Source organism: Rhinolophus hipposideros (genome assembly GCF_964194185.1).
Source record: "Rhinolophus hipposideros genome assembly, chromosome: 9".
NCBI lineage: Eukaryota > Metazoa > Chordata > Mammalia > Chiroptera > Rhinolophidae > Rhinolophus > Rhinolophus hipposideros.
In genome coordinates this window covers 10,327,665-10,341,924 of record NC_138055.1, presented here as the reverse complement: position 1 = coordinate 10,341,924, position 14,260 = coordinate 10,327,665, and positions in this window count along the sequence as shown.

The following is a 14,260-nucleotide window of genomic DNA, read 5'->3' as shown; positions in this document are numbered from 1 at the left end:
AGTGGGGAAAGGGTGGGAGGTAGAGGAGAGGGTCCTTTCTTTAGTTACCCTCAAACACCTTGATAGTCTTCAGTAATGGAGGCTGGGACAGGATGCTGTTTTTGCGCCTTGCTGGCTGCATCCCAGGCAGGCCGCCCATTGCCCTGATTTCATGGGTACATTGAGCCCATCAGAGGCTCCTGAGAGGTTGCATACAAACCATTACAGCCGGTGGGCTGTCAGCTCATTCTATACACTCTTGGGGGCAATGCAGTGCAAAGAGCACTGGATTCAGAGTCCAGAACATGAATCCTAGTTCTGGCTCTGCCACCTGCCAGCTATCTGGGTGACACTCATTCTAAGGTCATTCATTAATCTGTTAATTGGCTATTAGGACCTTAAAAATATTATGCAACATGAAAGAAGCCAATAACAAAAGATTATATATGGTATAATTCTATTTGTATAAAACATCAGAATAGTCGAATCCATAGAGACAGAAAACAGCTCAGTGGTTGCCAGGCGCTGAAGGAGAGGGAAATGGGGAGTGATGGTTAATGGGGACAGGGTTTCTTTGGGATGATGAAAGTGTTCTGGAATTAGATGGTGGTGGCATTTGCACAGCTCTGTGACTATACTAAAAACCACCAATGGTACACTCTAAAAGGACAAATTTTATGGTATGTGAATTATATTTCAATAAAGCAGTTATAAAAAATGCATAGCCCACCTTGCTTTGCTTTACACAACTTATAACCCAAGAGGCCCATTTAAAGGAAGCCAGGAAGATGGGTAATGAAAAGAATGGTATAAGATGAAAAAGGCATCCCCAGTCCAATGCCTTACCATGTATTTTTAAATTATAAAAGTAGAACATGTTAATCAAAAATTATAAATAATATAGAGAAATAACTTAAAAGTCTCTTAACTCTCACTCCTCAGAGGTAACCGCTGTTACAATATTGTGAGTCTCTTTATTTATTAGGGGTTTTCATTTCAAGCAAAGATATCAGCCCTGGGGGATGTGAGCAGCAATGGAATTCATTGCAAGGGTACGAGTTTGCTCAATTCTGATATCCCAGAGATTCAAGGTCCGAAGCTGATCTGCAGCCTCACGAGGGCACCACTCTTGGAAGAGGCAGCTCTAAGCATTTCTCCTCAATCACTCAGGCACCGGACCCCAGGGTCGGAGCTCTCCAAGGAAGGTGGACGCCTCTCTGTAGTGTCCACTCAAGACCTGACTTGTGATTGGACAAGCTTGGTTGTCCAGAACCAATCACTGTGGCTGAGAAAAATTGGTGTTCTAATTGGCCAGGCCTGAGCCCCCATGTTGCAGCCCTGGGGGGCGGTGGGAGGAATAGAGTCTTACCAAACCACAAGGATAGAATGTGGGGGAAAATAGTTCCCCAAGGGAGGTCTGGGTGTGATTTCCAGAGGACAGAATGAATGTCTCTGGACAAGCAGAAGTGGTTAATGTCCACTATAGTACCCTTCTAGACAGAAAAGGTAGATAGATAATTAGGTAGATGATAGAGATAGATAGATGATAGATAGATGACAGATAGATAGACAGATAGATAGATAGATAGATAGATAGATAGATAGATAGATAGATAGATAGATAGATAGAAGATAGTGCTAGAACTGGAGCTGGATACAGATAGATATATTAGGTTGGTGCAAAAAGAATTGCGGTTTTTGCAATCATTTTCAACCTTTTAAACCACAATTACTTTTGCACCAAAATAATAAATACTGAAGGTGCCAAAAAAAATGTATACACCTTTTAAGAGCTGATATCTATGCTCAAGCAGTAGTTCGCCATAATCAGAAGAGTGTGGACGCTGATGGTAACCACTTTGAGCACCTCTTGTAATTGCAGAAGTCAAACGTGACTTGTATTCATCTTTTGTTATTGGTATACATTGAATATTATAATTAGTACAGTTTTTTTCCTTTCTTAAAACGTGTACACATTTTTTTGGCACCCTTTGTATATAGAGATAGAATAAATACATCTGTATATATACACACAGAATTATCTTTATTTTACAATAATACAGCATTCCGTAACCTACTTTATTTCCTTCAACATTATATTGAGCACATATTGAAATATGTCTGCTGATTCTGCTGGTTCTTTCTTATCAGTACACACAGTTTCCTCGTTCTTTTTAAATACCTCCATATTATTCCATTGTTTACATGTACTTTAATTTATTTAATCCTTCTTCTATTGATGGAAATTTAGGTTGCCTCCAGTTCTTGATCAAACACCAAAGAAGTGAGCATTCCCAGATATTTCTGATGTCAAAACTAGACTTCCACATCTCGTTCCACTATTCCGTGCAACGTTTCTCTAGCAACTAGAAAGACGTTCACCAGAGTCCAAGGGAAGATTAGCTCCCCATGGGTGGACTGGTCAGGAAAGACTTTATGGAGATGGAGATAGAGCTAATTCTTGAAGAATGAAGGAGAATTATCCAGGTAAAGAAGAAAATAAAGGGCATTCCAGGGAGAACAAAACGAGAATAGTCTTCATGAAGCTGAACTTCTGTAGCTTGAGTTCCACCTACTGTTTTAGGTTGTTTTATCTTGAAATTAAGAAATGTGAAACAACCATTCTATCGTGCTTATGGGTTCTATGGGTCAGAAATTTGGGACAGCTGGACTCTGTCCCACAATATTTGGGGCCTCAGCTGGGAAGACTCAAAGGCTTAGGGTGACTTGGCAGGTGAGGTCTGCCATCATCCAGATATGTCTTCACTCACATGCATGGCAGCTGGGGTGTCAGCTGGGCCGCACATGGCCTCTCCATATGTCTCTTCACATGGGCTAATTTGGGCTTTCTCATAGCATGGTGACTGGGTTTCAAGAGTGAGTGTCCCAAGAGAGCAAGGTAGAAGTGCGTGGCATTTTTATAATCCAGCCTCAGAAGTTACATAGTGAATTCTGCCATGAGGTAGTCACAAATGTCTGCCCCAGATCAAGAAGAGAAGACGTAAATCCTACCACTTAATGGGAGGACTGTTAGGTTACATAAATGGTACGGATGGCAGATATTGTTGCAGCCATTGTTGGAACATACAGCCTGCCTCAACATATCTTATCAATGCGTTACATTAAAGGGAAACACTAGTCTGATATCTAAATCCTTACTGTGGGCTCTCGATAAAATGTCAAGGATAGGCAGTGGTGGTGGGGGTTAATTTTATAATACCCAGCAGTGCTTCTTTAAATGATCTTGCTTGGGCATTGAATCAAGATAATAGACCGAGTACATGCTTTTACCACTACTCTCATCCTCAATCCCTAGCCATGACAGAAAAGAAATATTCAAAAACAATAGATTCATAATAGAGCTGGAAAATCGAGTGGCATTAGTAGACCACTAATGTTGAGGAATCTCAGGACAGAAATCATATAGAATCAATTTGTTGGAGGAACCACAGCTCAAAACATGTGCAGGAGGGGAAGGAAGGCTGTGGCTAGTGTGAGTCTTTCTAGGAGTTTTCCACATCCGAGGCAATAGATCTGAAGGTCTTGGAGTCATCATTCAGGTGGTTGTCTGAGAGCTGGTATCTAGAACAACAGGTAGGTTGACCCTTTCCTTTACCCACTTGCCAAGCAGCAGGCAGCAAAGACACTGGGCTCCAGACCAGAGCAATGTGTCTAGGACTTGGGTAGAAAAAGCAAGAGACAGCGCAGTGCTCCAGGCACCTAGTAGAACCCAGGAATAATCTAAGGCCCTCTACTCCCACAGACAACTTCTAGAACATACTACACTTTTCTCTTCCCCACCATTGGCCCCAGTCATGCAACAAATTTCCCTGAAATCAATTTGAAAAAACAAACAAACAAACAAACAAAAACCTGAAGAGAAGCACCAAGCTCTACAGAACTACAGAAGATAGACCAGCATTTAAGGAAATGGAAAGAAGTTTAATAAAGGTTGTTCAGTGTCCTCAAAGAAAGATGAGAGGAATAATGCACCCATGAAACAAGACGTATGAGGTCTGACAATTAAGTTCATGAACTTACCCTAGAAAAACTGCTACATACCTCATTGCTGAATATCACTATGGTCACCTTCCAAGTCCTCCCCTTGGGAAGCTATGCACTGATGCCAGCGCCTAGTCCACCCTTCAAAGCAATTTTGGAACTCTTTTTCAGAGCTGTTGTCCTGAATGTCACCAAAACGTCTACCTTTCAATATTTCCTTTATCTTCAGATAAAGAAAGAAATCATTGGGGGCCAGATCAGGTGAGGAGGGAGGGTGTTCCAATACAGCTATTTGTTTACTGGCTAAAAACTCCCTCACAGACAGTGCCCTGTGAGCTGGTGCATTGTCGTGATGCAACAGCCATTAATTATTAGCAAAAAGTTCAGATCATGTAACTTTTTCACTCAGACTTTTCGGCACTTCCAAATAGTAAACTTGGTTAACTGTTTGTCCAGTTGGTACAAAGTCATAATGAATAATCCCTCTGATATCAAAAAAGGTTAGCAACATCGCTGCAACAAGTTTGCAAACTTAATTGTTTAACTTCGTAGTACATACCCTGCCCATGTCTCCTCACGTTTTCCACTTTGAGCCACAGAGAACTGATCCCAGCACCTGCATGTCTTTGCCTGAGATGTCTTTTTGGTTTTGTTTTTCTTTCCCCTGGTGGCCTCCAGAGTCCTGTTTGCCAACTGTGTGCCCTGTCTGAAGTGCTGAGGAGTTAACACCCGCTATACTCAAAGCAGCCCTCAACCCAGGGCCAATGAGACTTGGTCTAAATACCCCTCCGTCAACCCTTGGGTGGCATAACTCTGAGACATGTGGTCAACACTTGTTCCCAGGGTTTGCAGCTTGATTAACTGTGGTAAACTGACTCGATAACACACCCTTAACTGGCTGCCTTCTCTTCCCCACTCACTTCCCCACTCATTTCCGCACTCTCTTCCCCACTCATTTCCCCACTCACTTCCCCACTCACTTCCCCACTCTGTTCCCCACTCACTTCCCCACTCTCTTCCCCACTCACTTCTGCACTCTCTTCCCCACTCACTTCCGCACTCTCTTCCCCACTCACTTCCCCACTCACTTCCCCACTCACTTCCCCACTCTCTTCCCCACTCACTTCCCCACTCTCTTCCCCACTCACTTCCCCACTCTCTTCCCCACTCACTTCTGCACTCTCTTCCCCACTCACTTCCCTACTCTCTTCCCCACTCACTTCCCCACTCACTTTCCCACTCTCTTCCCCACTCACTTCCCCACTCTCTTCCCCACTCACTTCTGCACTCTCTTCCCCACTCACTTCCCCACTCTCTTCCCCACTCACTTCCCCACTCACTTCTCCATTCTCTTCCCCACTCACTTCCCCACTCTCTTCCCCACTCACTTCCCCACTCACTTCTCCACTCACTTCCCCACTCTGTTCCCCACTCACTTCCCCACTCTCTTCCCCACTCACTTCCCCACTCTCTTCCCCACTCACTTCCCCACCCTCTTCCCCACTCACTTCCCCACTCACTTCCCCACTCACTTTCCCACTCTCTTCCCCACTCACTTCCCCACTCTCTTCCCCACTCACTTCCCTACTTTCTTCCCCACTCACTTCCCCACTCTCTTCCCCACTCACTTCCCCACTCACTTCCCCACTCACTTCCCCACTCCCCCACAGGCAGTTCCTGGCATCACCTCCTAAATAAGCCACTTGAACTCAGATCATGTTTTATGGGTTTGCTTATTACAGAACCCAAACTAAATCCAAGAAACAGGCAGTTATGAAGAAGAAAGTAGGTAGATAGACTGGATAACATAATGAGCATAGACAGATAAAGAATTAGAAGAAGATAACATAAAATAAAAGTTAAGTGACATGGGTAACAGATCCAGAGATCCCAGTACCTGTCCAAAGAACAGAAATAATTAAAAGGAAGAAATAATCCAAGAAATAGTAGAAGAAAATCCTCCTGGGCTGAAAAAAACAAAACAAAACACAAATCTTCAGATTGGATGGGGTATGAACAAAAAAACAACACATCCTGATGAAATTTGCAAACGCCAAGAGTAAGAGAAAGTCTGAAAACCTTTGCAAAGATAAAATAGCAGGTTACCTACAAAGAGAGGAGTTTTGATAGGACCAAAAATTGCATCAGTGACATGGAAGGCTAAAAGACCATGGAACCAGCCCTTCTAAGTTCTGTGGGACAGTGTTTGAAACAGAATTCTATGCCTAGCCAAAAATCATTTATAAGAAAGGGGGAAATAAAGACATTTACAAACATGTACAGAACTTAGATCCACTTTCAACAAAATGAAGATGAGTCCAAGAGCAAGGTGTGTGGCACAAATATCAGAAAGCCGAGGCGTAACCATTCCCGGCTGTCGTATCTCCACGTGCAGGTGGCCACCGCTGGGACCCACAGAGGGCTTGCCCTCCTCTGAATTCTCCTTTTTCATTTCCCGTATCGCCAATTTGAGATTCAATCGTACTACCTGAGAGATCGCATATCGTGTTACAGCAAACCACTGCCTGCTAGCATTGCAGCTTTGCTATTCATGTGTTGCCTTGCCTTCCTCCCTCGATTAGAAACTTCCAATTACAAGGAGCATAGTCACTGAGCTTTAACAAATATAATCTCTCTCTTGTTTCCCTGAGTCTAGCATCCTCCTGTTTCCAGCTTCTTTCCCATCTAACCTGCTCGAAACACCCTCTGAAAACTCAGTCGGCTGGCTTTTCTCCTCCCTTCGCCCCTGACTCTTCCTTTCCAGCTCCATTGTTTCCTTCCCCCACCCCTCAGCCCTGTCCCCATGCCCTTGTGTGTCATCTCTGCTTTCCCAGGCGTTCTTCTGTACTTATTCTCCTGATCAATACAGTACAATCAAAGCCAGCAGCCCACCATATGCAGGCAGTGTTCTCAGCCCTTTGTGTGGATTTGTGAATTCTCTTTTCAGAGCTCTTCTATGGGATAAGAACTCTTATGGTCCACTTTTCAGATGGGGGAAACCAAGGCACAGAAAGGGGAAGCAAGTTGCTTGAGGCCCCATAGCAGTTGCTAGGTGGAGCTGGGGTTCTAACTCGGGAAGTCTTGCTCTTATTCTTAACTGTAGTGAATTTCTGAGGCCTTGGGACATCTCACCCCTTGTCAACCAGTCAAGGCCCAGAGATTGAAAATTGAGTAGGATACATTCAGGGGTCAGTGGGAGAATAATGGGCAGAACTAGAGAATTAAGATGGTAGCTAAGGGGAGACAATGAACGAAAATTAGTTTGGACGGTGGGCTACACAATAGAGTGGTAATCTGCGACATGTGTAAAGTTGCAGAGTTTACAAAACAAGCATGTCAGCTTGCTCATTTCACGTTTCGCTTGATTCTCATGGCAATATTTAGTGAGAAGATTGGAGGTAATCATTGCTCCTGACATTTTACAGATGAGGTGTCTGATGCTCAGAAGTTAAGTGACTTGCTCAAGGTCACAGAGCCAGGAAATGGCAGAGCAGGCCCTGGAACATTAGAGCTACCTGACTCCAGGCACAAATAACTGGAGCAGAATGTGCTGAGTTGCGGCACAAAACTCCAGTCAGAGCTCATGCACGATTTCCTAACCGATCCTCAGCAGTTACAAAACACGCTGTTTCTATTAATATACCGACTGTTGGTCTTCTTGGAAAAGACCAGTAGCATTTTTGGTTAGGGTTCCACAACAGAGAAATTTCCTCCTCCACCCATTCCAGCCCAATCACTATTGCCCATGCAGCTGCCTGCCCCTCCAACAATCCAAGTTCAGAACAGAGACCAGGCAGGAGAGGAGAGGAGAGGAGAGGGAAGGGAGCAGGAAACCAGAAGACGGTCTTTGGAGAACTATTTTCCATGACACAGGAGTGACTTCCACTCCACTTCATCTGGTATTTTTAAGATGTTCTACGTCTTTTTCCAATTACCTGGTGGTTAGAGAAGACGGGAGGGGAGGAGGGGACAGTGTGGAGGGGCCCGAGGCAAGGACCCACCTTGACATCTCTGAACACACTGCGTGAGGCTTGTGTTTTCACAGACATGTTGCTGGCAAAACAAATACCGTGTTTCCCCGAAAATAAGACCAGGTCTTAGATTAATTTTTGCTCCAAAAGACGCATTACGGCTTATGTTCAGAGGATGTCATCGTGGAAAATCATGCTAGGGCTTATTTTCCAGTTAGGTATTATTTTCAGGGAAACACGGTCGTGACCCGCAGGCTGCCTGGAGCCAGAAAGCCAGCCCCAGGGTGCACTCTGGCCTTTTGCTTCCCTCTGGGCTGGGCCTTAGCACTGCTCCAGGAGTGCCCACCAGTCCGCCTGCCCCATATCCCTTCTGACCATGTAGGAACTTCTCTTCAACTAGCAGTTTCTGAGTGTCTAGTCCTTGCCTGGTGCTGCGAAGAAAAAATGAGTAACGCCTGGTCCTCATTCTCGAGGGCTTTGCCATTGGCAAGGGAACCACACGTGTGTTTCATGCCTCTAATCTGGCCACATGAGTGAAGCAGAGGTGCCCAGGGGCCTGTGGGGCTCAAGGAGCTGGGGCCCTGCTTCAGGACAAAGACTTCTGCTATTGGCTGCTGCTGGACTCAAGGCTGGACAGCCTCCTAGCTGTGTGACCCGGGGCAAGGCATTTGACTTTGTAAAGTCTCTCTGTGCCTCCCGCTGTGAAATGGGAAAATAACAACACTCACCTTGCAGGGTTGTTGAGAGGAGAAGCAGCACCTAAGGGATAAGGCAGCTGTTTGCTAACGAGTCAAGATTATTATTATCACCACTCAGGGCAGACAGCACGAGGAAAGAGTGGACTGGGAGCCTGGGAAGAGGGTAGTGCAGAGAGGAGGGCTGAGATCTGGAAAGGGAGGAGGGGGAGGGTTAAGCCAACCAAAGCACCCCTCCCCCTAGTGGCTGGGAGCCAGAGAAAACGTTTGCAAGGGAGTGGAGGTAGGGCTGGCCCAGTGGGAGGGGCCTGGGGCCAGGGTCCCAAGTGTGCTGGGGAGGCTGTGGATCCTCCTCTGGGTCCAAACTGCCCTCCCACATCTGCCCAGAAGGCAGCTTCCTGCCAGGTTGGGAAATTGCTTTGGCCTGGAATTTTTCCACTTGGGGGTATTTGGGGAGCCAGTTTCCATGTTAAGAATGTCCAGTTACCAACATTCCTGAAACAGATGCAGAGGAGACAGCTGTGGATTGCACAGTCTCCAGGGTGAAGGGTGGAGGAGGCAGGTGACACAGGAGATGGATATGCCAGAACCCCCGCCCAGGGTTGGGGGGCACCCGAGAGCACCCTGCCCAGCCCACTACCTTACAAATTAGGAAGAGGGAAAGGACCGTGAGCTTTCACTCTGCTTTTGTCTTAGAAGCCACTCATAGCAAAACTTTTCCCGGCCACTGAAAGCACAGGCTAAGGCTTCTTTGTTGTTTGTTTGTTTGTTTGTTTGTAATCCCAAAAAGTCATTCACAACAATCCTTTCTTTTCCTTTCTTTTTTTTATTGTATTGGCTACTGGCATGCCTTTTTTATCTTAATAGACTATATTTCATAGAACAGTTTTAGGTTCACAGCAAAATTGAGCAAACAGTATAGGGAATTCCAATAAAGGACCCCCCCACCCCCCGCCACACACATACACACATACACAGCATCCCCCACTATCAGCATCCTGCAGCAGAGTGGTACAATTGTTACACCTGATGAGCTACATCGATACATCATCACCCCAAATCTATATGGCACATTTATATTTTACATTTTTTTGCTATCTTCATGGTCTGTAGCACTTTATTTTCTTTTTGTATGTTTCATTAACATTTGAACTTCTTTTTATGTTCAAAGCACTGAATTTTAATTTGGAAAGTGAAATGATTCCTGTATGAGGTCTGCCAATGGTCAAAATGGTATTGCCCTTAAATCTGCATGCCTTACCTTATTTTTGCTGAGTGAAGCTCCTAGGGGCCATGACTGTGACTACCAGAAGTGGCTTTGGCTGCACCTCTCTAAAAGCTTTAATGCGAACTCTGCTCCTTGAGGTGAGATGGTCTCATCCTGATCTTGGTTTCTTTGGCAGAGTGGAGGAAGAAGCCACCCAGAAGAACATGGCCCTAAAGAAGATCCGCTTTTACAGTCTATTTCTCACTGGCACCTGGAGTCTCCAGGGATCCCACAGGACTCGGCCAAGACTACCTGGGCTCAGAGCTGGAGGAGGATTCGTGTGTGGGTCCAGCCTCCCAAGCTGTGGTGTATCCCCCAGGTGTGGGATTTGGATGCAGAGCAGCCCTCAATGGCACTAACCACTCAGAAGAAGCTAGAGATGGATCTGAAGGGGGGAAAAAGCTATTTGACAAACATCTTTAGGCTTGAAACAGTGGCAGGAGAATAACAAAGGAAATGTGTCCTGCCGTGTAGTCGGGGCTGACCTGGCACAGTCGCCAGTGTCGGGAATGGTGCCGGAGCACCAGATTCAGGTCAACAGGGAGCTGTAGAAAGTACAAAACACACGCGCCTGGGCTGATATGTACACGGTGACCGACACTGCCGAGAGAATGCTTTGTAGATCCCAACGGTCAAAAAGGGGTAAAACTGGTGTAAGATAAAGAGGCATTTTGTCCTTAGTTACTACTTTGCCCTTTTAGTGAAGCTGGGAAACCATGACATTGGGTGAAAAGCAACCACAAGTTCCAGTTGGCGCTTGTCCCTGTCAGGGGTGGGAGGGCAGATGGGGGGGCAGGTGGGACACGGGAGGCCGCTGGGGTGGTGGTGCCAAGCGTGTCCTCCCCACCCCCAGGCCCAGATGAAGGACTACATGCGTGAGCTGGACGACACGCGCGCGTCCCGTAAGGAGATCCTGGCCCAGGCCAGGGAGAACGAGAAGAAGCTGAAGAGCATGGAGGCCGAGATGATGCAGCTACAGGAGGTGGGCGGCCACGGCGGCAGGGTTGCTGTCCTCCGGCCACGGCGGCAGGGTGGCTGTCCTCCGGCCACGGCGGCAGGGGGGCTGTCCTCCAGCCACGGGCGGCAGGGGGGCTGTCCTCCGGCCACGGCGGCAGGGTGGCTGTCCTCCGGCCACGGGCGGCAGGGTGACTGTCCTCCGGCCACGGGCTGCAGGGTGGCTGTCCTCCGGCCACGGCGGCAGGGGGGCTGTCCTCCGGCCACGGGCGGCAGGGTGACTGTCCTCCGGCCACCGGCTGCAGGGTGGCTGTCCTCCGGCCACGGGCGGCAGGGTGGCTGTCCTCCGGCCAGCAGGTGGCAGCTCAGGGCCTCCACCGGGCCGGGCGGAAAACAAAGCACCCAACTCCAGGAATGAGTGGAGGTGGTTTTCATGACAGACTTCCCTGCAGGGTTTATGAAGGAGCAAGGCTCCCTGTGTGATGAAAACAAGTGTGTGAATTAAATTGTCACCGTTTGGGGCCAGCTCCCTGGCATGAAATGAGGCTCTGTGGTAATCACCACCTCCTGCTGTGAAGTCCTCCTGGTGAGGAGGGCCCTTCCTGGCACAAGTGCACAGTCCCCGTGGCCACCTTGTGTGTCAGACATGAGGCCCATGGAAGCCTTCCCAGGACCTGCTCCTTGCTGGGCCAGACATCCAGGCACGTCCTCGTCGCTCTTGTCTGCCTAGCATTGCTCTCCTGCCTGGACTTGGGGGTGATCCCTCCCTCCATGGTCACATGTGGTCTCTGTTTAGCCGCCCTCAGCCTGGGGGTGAAGCCCCTCTCTTCCACCTGGCTTTGAGAGACCTCGCACCCTGGTCCTAACTCAGTGTTTTTTCCCCACAAATGTGGGGAAAAATGCTTTTTAAGAATTTATTTAAAATTTTTTAAATTGTGATTAGATACGTAACAAAGTTTACCACCTTAACCATTTTTAAGTGTACAGTCAGGGGCACTGAGTTCATTCCCATTGTTGTGTCACCATCCCCGCCATCCATCCACAGAACTCTTTCATTTTGCACAACGGGAACTTGGTCCCTGTAAGACAACTCCCATTCCTCTCCTCTCAGCCCCACAACCACCCTCCTCCTTTTGTCTCTGAATCTGACTATGTAGGTCCTTCACAGAAGTGGAATCATCAGTATTTGTCTTTTTGCGACTGGATTATGACCCTTAGCATAGTGTCCACAAGGTTCATCGTGTGGCAGCACGTGGCAGAATTTCCTTTTGAATGAGAATAAGATTCCGGTGTGTGTATATATCAGTTTCCTTACCCATTCATCCACTGAGGAAGCTTAGGGCGCTTCCATTTTGACTCTAATGAGTAATGCTGCCAAGAGCTTGGCGGCACAGATTCCTCTCCAGACCCTGCTCAGTGCTTCTGAGAATACACCGGGAGGGGGACTGCTGAACCATGGTCATTCTGTATCTAATGTTCTGAGGAGCTGCCACACTGCTTTCCACAGTGTCTACATGCTGTTCTTCCTAAGGCCATACTCCAGCACAACAGTGACGCCTGACAAGAATCTCCTTGGTCTCCCGACTGCCTGGAGCATAGAGGTTGGTGGTGCCACCCCGCTCCCCACATGCCCGAGAGCCGTCTGGGGGTGCGGCTCTCACAGGCCCCTCCTCCCCCCACCGCCACTCCTCACCCCTCCACTTTCAGGGTCCTGAACTGGAGGGTGCTTCCTGTCTCTGGGCTGCAGCCCATCTGCAGCAAACCTAGTACAAGCAGAGGGCCTTTCAACTTAAAATCCTCAACTGGATCAATTGCTCCATTACCTGTTTTAAATGGGAACCCAAATCTGTTAACTCTGAGACTGTGTGCGATTCTCTTAGTCATTAACTATTCATTAAAAGCAAATGCACAGTATTTGTCGGGACTTCAACATAAAACTCTTACGGTTTGGGTTGGACTTACTTGCCATCCTTATTCTGATCCTCATCTTTCCTGAAGCCGACAGTTGTTACTCAGGCCCGATTCTACGACCTGTGGAAAGACAGATAGGATTGTCCAGGAATCATACTGACAGCCTGTAGTGAGTGGCCGGGACCAGAGGCCACGTCTCCTGCGGTGACCAGGTGCTGTCAGCATGGAGCGCAATTCCCAGGGCTCTGCAGCCTGGATGCCTGTCTCTGCTGCCACTCCCATGACTGCAAAGGTCCCTGAGTTCCGTGCTCAGTGTGAGGCTCCCTACCCACCCCCACCAGCCCTGTGACAAGGGGGGACAGCACGGAGGTGGGTCCCTGTTCCGGAACACACAAGTCATACTGTCCAGTCTGTCTGAGCCAAGCGCACCTCCCCAGGGGTTGGAGGGGCTGGGCGGGGCAGGGGTGGGGTGGGGGAGCTGGCTGTGTGCCTCTGGCTGCTGAGCCTCCCGTCTCCACCAGGGGATGCTGCTGGCACGTGCCAGATCCCTTTCTAAGCCATTTGGGGGTTACTTTCCCCCTGAGCTGGGATTGCCTTCACAGGGGGCTGAGATTGCTTATTGACGGAAAGTTTTGGCCGAGACGCTGACTCTAGAGCTGCAGTCATCGTAGGGGACCTTTCTTGTGACGCTGGGGGTCAAGTTGAGCCCATTTAATAGTCACTAGATCTTCTGGGTCTCTAAACGGGGGGGGGGGGGGGGCGGTTGTCTCAGCTCATGTCCCCGGGGTCAAGGGATGCCTGGCTCTCGCCACAGTTTGACTGTGCAGCCCCATGCCGGTCACTTCACTGGACATCGAGTCCACGGGTGTCATCTGGAGTCACTGCATTCTCATCAGGGGATCCTTATGACAACAGGCCACAGCCATGTGGATGTTTCATTGAGTGCTGATTCTCACAACGGTTTTATTTCTATGACAAGCTGCAGTCATGCTAATGAAAGGAAGAAGAATCAGAATGAAAGGCTACAGGAGGAAAATGACAATAAATAACTTTAAACAAGTGTCAAAGGTCCAATATGAAACTTGCGTTGAACCGGGGCCCCTCCCCTGAGTTACCTGGTGAAAACCACTGCCTGTGCCATCACCTTGGCTTCCTCTTCTGCAAAATCAGACCATCCTCCTGGCTCTCTTAACAAGGTGATTTTAAGACTAAAATGTAGTGCGGTCCTTATGCAATAGTATCTATTATTCTTCAGTCCCTCCCTGGAAAAATGGAGGTGTCCTGATGCCCCATGCACGTGGGCTCGGGATGAAAGGCCCTGATGGGAGGGCCAGGTTGGCCCCCCTGGTCCACTCTCAGCCCCTCCTGCCTGGGGCAAAGCAGAAAACCCCACCAGCCCCACGACTTACAGACTATGGGACATTTATCTGTAAACTGAGTTGATAATTCTTAGAGCTGATGTGAGAAAAAGGAAATGCATG